Raw genomic sequence first — 5,557 nt, 5'->3', positions numbered from 1 at the left:
GGTGCAGGTGGGCTGCACGCTGTTAGGTCAGCCATTTTGTGAATCACTGGTTTAGACTTCCACCGATGACACTCATCATGTGAGACGGATGGCCTCGCTCCCTCTCACCGATCTCACCCCGGACACAATTTATTCCAGCTTCTCCCCTCTGGTAGGCGCTACAGAGCACTTTACGCCAAAACCAACAGAGTCAGGACCAATTTCTTACCACAAGCCATCACTCTGATGAAATATTTGCACCACTGGTCTATGGCTTCTGAATGAGAGTAAGTTTGTTGTTTTCTTTGTGAGTAGTAGTCAAGGGGGTGCTGTGACTTAGCTGGTTAAAGTGCCTGTCATTAAACAGAAGATCCAGGTTTCAAGTCCCTGCAGCACCTTGTTGTTGCAGTCAGTACTTCTATTTGCATCCCATCATCATGTCTACCCAATCCCCATGCTACTCATTAAGCCCCGGTAGCAAATGAAAAAGGCATGTTACATTCACACACAAACACTACATCAACACAGGTTAAGATGATACATGAAAACACATGAAATTCAGAGCAATGCAAGTTTAAGCTAGTTCATTCATCAGGTTTTGTGGTTCTGTTTATAGAAACTACATCCTGTTATATCGCGTGATCATACATGAATTTACAAGATCCCGTGGGTCCTTGGGACTTCAGTGGCCAATCAGGTGGGTGTTGATGGACTGCGAATCACAGAGCAGACACAAAGCAAAATGGATCCGCAGTTGGTGGAAGTCCGTGGGGTCTCCCTGCGCAGGTTCAAACCCTGCTCACAGTGATTTCTCACTACAGAATAAATAAGAATACAGTTAAGCACTATAGCAAGAACAAATTTATACACTCTTTGTAGTGCATTTAACATAAGTGCTAATAGATGATCAGGCACTGTGGGGGAATTTGGACCCAGGATCTCCTGACAGGCACCTTAACCACTGAGCTACAGCGCCCTTTCTACAGGTTTACCTGTCATGCAAGAATACAATGAGCTAGTGAACAGGTTTCCAGTCATCCATCCATCCTGTCGAGCAGCTCCAGCAGGGGACTCCAAACTTCCCTTTTCCGAGCAACTGGGGGATCCTAAGGCATTCCCAGCTGGACGTTCCTGGACCACCTCCCTAGAGAGATCTCGTGGGTCCTCGTGACTTTAGCTGTCAGCCGCAGCCGCTCCGCCCCAAATCCGGACCTGGTGGGTTTGACGCGTGAGGCATTTTTGTTGCATGGCGTTTTCTTGGTCTTTGCAGACCAGCAGCGTGTCTGACTAATCAAGAAGTAGTATAATAATATTTCTTTATTTACAGACTCAAGGTCCAGATGATTTAAAAACAATACAATACAAAAGGGGTTCAGACCAGACACAGCCATAAATACATATAGACAAACTGATCCCCAACAACATCACAAGAGAAACACACATACATACAAATTTACCAATTGCAATGCTCAATATTTACCAATTGCAATGCACAATAATTAAAACAAGTACAGGTGCATGTTCCAGTGATTCCATAGTTTTGACAAATATCTGGTATCACTAAGTGATTATAGCATCATTAATTATAGCATTTAAAATCGTATTATTTGACTCAGTTAATCGACATATGAATCTGTACATAAACTTCCTCAGCACAGCATGGAAGGTGGGAACATTACAGGTCACACACAGATGGTTAGCACTGGTCCATCTTGGACGCTTCATCAAAATTCAATCAAAAGTATACTTCATGTTAAACATATTTTCCCAGCACTCTTTACCTAATACCCAATACTACAATACACAAATCCATCAATCTTTATTTTAAAAAGAATGCTATGCTATCCCATTGTTAGTACACGTGAGTGTCACTAGTCTAAAGCCTCCTGTCCACTATCTTGTTGGGATCATTTGGATGCAGCCTTGGCCCTTCACCAGGCGAGGTCGCTGTTACTGAAGCTTCTGGTAATGAACCCGTTTTCAAACCAATTCCTCTAAGTGGTTCAGTGCTTCAACAAAGCTTCATTTGCCCTTCACTATCAGCACCTAGTTTCTTGACTTTGTAATGCCTTATGTCTAATGTAAAAATGTAAATTGAGTTGAGCCATAATTCATTTTTATTTATACCTTTGCTTTTCCTGCTGTGACATGTCAAAATGTCAAAAGGTGCATTGTTTGAAAGCCCATCTCTACACATCCATGTTCCACTCCCACAGGTGGTTTCACACATGCTAGTTGTCCCTTAAATTCACAGTTTATTTTTGTAATTTATTGGGGTTTTTCTGTATTTAAAAAAACTGAAATAATCTGTAAAGTTAAAAGGAAAATGTATGTAAAACTACAGAATTTTTTTACAGCGTGACAACTCCTGACCATTCCCTGACCGGGAATTGAACCCAGGCCACAGCGGTCAGAGCGCTGATTCTTAGCCACTAGACCATCAGGGAGTCACATCCAACAAATTTATCTTTGTAGATGTGAGTTTCCTTTTCACATACTGGAATGACTCATATTGTTTGAGGCGAAGAATGGCTCCTGGCTAGAGCTTCAGAAGGCAGGACATGACAGATTTGACATCTGTCACATAGTCAGTTTGTGTTCTTAAACTATTGACATTATTGTCCTATTCAGTTTTAATCTCAGATGGCATCATCTCAGAGGCTAAGAAGCATTGTTGCATGGGGGATGATGAATGGCTGTCCCGGCTGAGGATGTTTGCCGCTACAGGGGTTTGGAATACTGATGCTGGGAATAATTGTTAAACATCAACAGACTCAAAATACACTTACTGCTGGTACAAAGCACAGCAATTAGCAGAGGATGGTTTTGATCCATCGACCTCTGGGTTGTGGGCCCAGCACGCTTCCCCTGCGCTAATCTGCTCTGTTATTTACACTTCGGGGATGGAAAATTCCGGGATTCATATTTTGAGGGAAGGTGGCAACCAAGGTTCCAGCAGCTTACGGGTCGTAAAGTTAAACATTTGGTAGACCTTGCCACTACCTGTTATGGGAGCTTCCTGATTACTCACACATTGATTAGTCACATGTAACACTTGTGATTAGCTGGTGTTTTAAAAACAGAGCATTGTGAGTACAGATATAAACATCAGTAAGGAGTCTACCAAGTTGCCTCTTATCATTTTAGTTTGGACACCCAGTGAGGCTTACCGTGATGGTTTGGACTGGTTCGACTAGGGTTTTCTGCTGCTCTCAAGCAGATGGCTATACTCACTCTGGTTTCTCTTCAGAACACACAAGTCTTTTGCCTTTTACTAAAGACTTCCTTGAAGGGGAAACCCAATGAGTTGAAACTCTTTTTTGTGGGCATTGCTGTTTGGCCGAGCCTTTTGTACTTGTGAAAATTAAGCAGCTCCTATTGCTACCTGCAGGTGTTTCCGGCTCTGGAGCTGTGGAGTCTGGATCTGTGGTTGGAGACGCATGCTGCCTCCATGTTCCTGCTGGACACCCTCTGCTGCAAATCTCCATGTCTCTTTCTTTCTCTCTCTGTCTCTTTTCACCCCCAACTGGTTGATGCAGATGACCGCCCACCCTGAGCCATGGTTCTAACGCTCATAATTCAATTCAGAATACAATTCAAAATCCTTCTCCATACTTTCAAAGCCATCAATAACCTTGCTCCTCCATATCTATTAGAACTCCTACACATTGCCGTCCCCTCCCGCTACCTCAGATCTTCCTCCTCTATCCACCTCACTGTCCCCCATGCTCGACTTATCACCGTGGGGAACAGAGCCTTCAGCCGCTCTGCTCCCCAGATCTGGAACTCACTCCCGCCTGACCTCCGCAATATCAACTCTCTCCCCCTGTTCAAAACCAGACTAAAAACCCATCTGTTCCAGCTCGCTTATCTGTAAATACACTGTTCCTGTTTTGTTTTGTTTTGTTTGTTTTGTTTTTTGTTTTATTTGCTTTGTTATAACTACTTCACTTTTCTGTTCCCTGTCTTTTATTGTCTGTAAAGCGTCCTTGAGTGTTAGAAAGGCACTGTTAAATATAATGTATTATTATTATTATTATTATTATAAAACATCAGCCAGGCGCGGTCTCTGTGGCGCAATAGGTCAGCGCAGTCGGCTGTTAACTGAAATGATGGTGGTTCAAGTCCATCCAGGGACGATTGTTGCTTAAATAACCTGGAGTGAGCCTACACTGGGATTTATCTTTCTGCAGAAGACCATAGAAATAACCCAAGTGGCCTTATGTCTATCAGAAGGTACAGTTCTGCAAACCATGTACGTGTTAATCTTTACAGTCATTGGTATGCAGTATGAGAGAAATTAGCATCTTTCTCATCTTTTTTCTCATTTCCTCTTTTTTCCTCATTTTTCCTCTTTTCGTTTCTTCCCTCCCTCTTCCACTTTTTCCTCTTCTCCCCCCCCCCCCCCCCCCCCCCCCCCCCCCCCCCCCCCCCTTACAGACTATTGCTCCCCAGGTTTTTTGGGATGACTCTCGCAAGAAAATTGAAATATGTTGTGTATGTCTTTAAAACCTGTAAATGGCTGGAAATCAAACCTGGGCAAAATGATTGCATTGCTACACAACGTTCACTGCAAATCTTATAACACAGACTGAAAAGAAGTAACTTAATGGCATCCAGTACCTATGAGATGACACACAAAGGTACGTCTGCATCTACGACACCAAATTGTGTCATTAGTTTACTACCGTTCTTAAAGTAGTTATCTCGTTGTCAGAAGGATTAGAACCTGCGTGGGGAGACCCCAATGGAGTTATAGTCCATCGCCTTAACCACTCGGCCACGACAACCTGAAATACAGCGCTATACCTGTTCATAAACTTTCAATTGCTTAGTAGTAGTTAACAGACACGGCAAAGTGCAAATTGTAGTGCGCTGCTTGTGTCTCGTGGAGGCAGCTTGATTGATTGATATGCTCCCTTATTTGTACCATAACAGAGATCTAATATTTTATCAAATCGAGTTGGGTAAGTTAATTGCTTTATTTGTCAAGAAGTAACAAGAAAGGTTACTTCTTGACAAATAAAGCAAGTAACCACACAACAAAAACTATTGCGATGGCTGGGAATCAAACACAGGTCAACAGCTTAGAAGGCAGCTATGCCCACCACTATACCACCCATCGCTGGACAACGCATTGTTCACGGAAAATATTGAAACACATGCTTATGAGGACCTGGCATCTCCAGCAGGTATTATGGTAGTCTTTAAAAGATCTGCAAAAGGTACTACCTCCTGTGGTAATCTGACTGCTAGACAGCACAACAAGCACTTTGAACGCACATGTTTCTATTTACAGTATTTGTTAACTGTAGTGTAATGTATTTATTGTTTTATGCTCCAGTTTTTATGGGTGTTACAACAGGTATGAGCACTGTAGTTTCTATTTTTAGGGATGAAATAAACTTGGTATGCTATTAAGTTTACTCTTCAGCTGGTGGGGACATTTCACTTCAGACACTTGCAGCAACAGATGGTTAAACATCAACAGTAGTTGACAACAATAGTTCCGCTATATATACCCACATAAACAGGCCAGCACGCACACACTTCAAAGCAAGAAACAAAAAAATGCAGA

General features: G+C 42.6%; 4 non-coding genes across 4 annotated transcripts; 1 reads left to right on the top strand and 3 right to left on the bottom strand.

The window, feature by feature from the left end:
• Positions 1 to 2,354: 2,354 nt before the first annotated feature.
• Positions 2,355 to 2,426, bottom strand: trnaq-cug. The gene has a single exon. It is a non-coding gene; the product is annotated as a tRNA-Gln (tRNA).
• A 364-nt stretch (positions 2,427 to 2,790) lies between these two features.
• trnav-cac lies at positions 2,791 to 2,862 on the bottom strand. Its single transcript has one exon. It is a non-coding gene; the product is annotated as a tRNA-Val (tRNA).
• Positions 2,863 to 3,209: 347 nt separating this feature from the next.
• LOC117941573 lies at positions 3,210 to 3,325 on the top strand. The gene has a single exon (XR_004655927.1). It is a non-coding gene; the product is annotated as a U5 spliceosomal RNA (small nuclear RNA).
• Positions 3,326 to 4,687: 1,362 nt separating this feature from the next.
• Positions 4,688 to 4,769, bottom strand: trnay-aua. The gene has a single exon. It is a non-coding gene; the product is annotated as a tRNA-Tyr (tRNA).
• Between the last annotated feature and the right edge of the window lie 788 nt (positions 4,770 to 5,557).

This window comes from Etheostoma cragini, unplaced genomic scaffold (assembly GCF_013103735.1).
Source record: "Etheostoma cragini isolate CJK2018 unplaced genomic scaffold, CSU_Ecrag_1.0 ScbMSFa_98, whole genome shotgun sequence".
NCBI classification, from domain to species: Eukaryota; Metazoa; Chordata; class Actinopteri; order Perciformes; family Percidae; genus Etheostoma; species Etheostoma cragini.
Note: the sequence above shows the minus strand (reverse complement) of the source record. Positions and strands in the feature narration are given on the sequence as shown.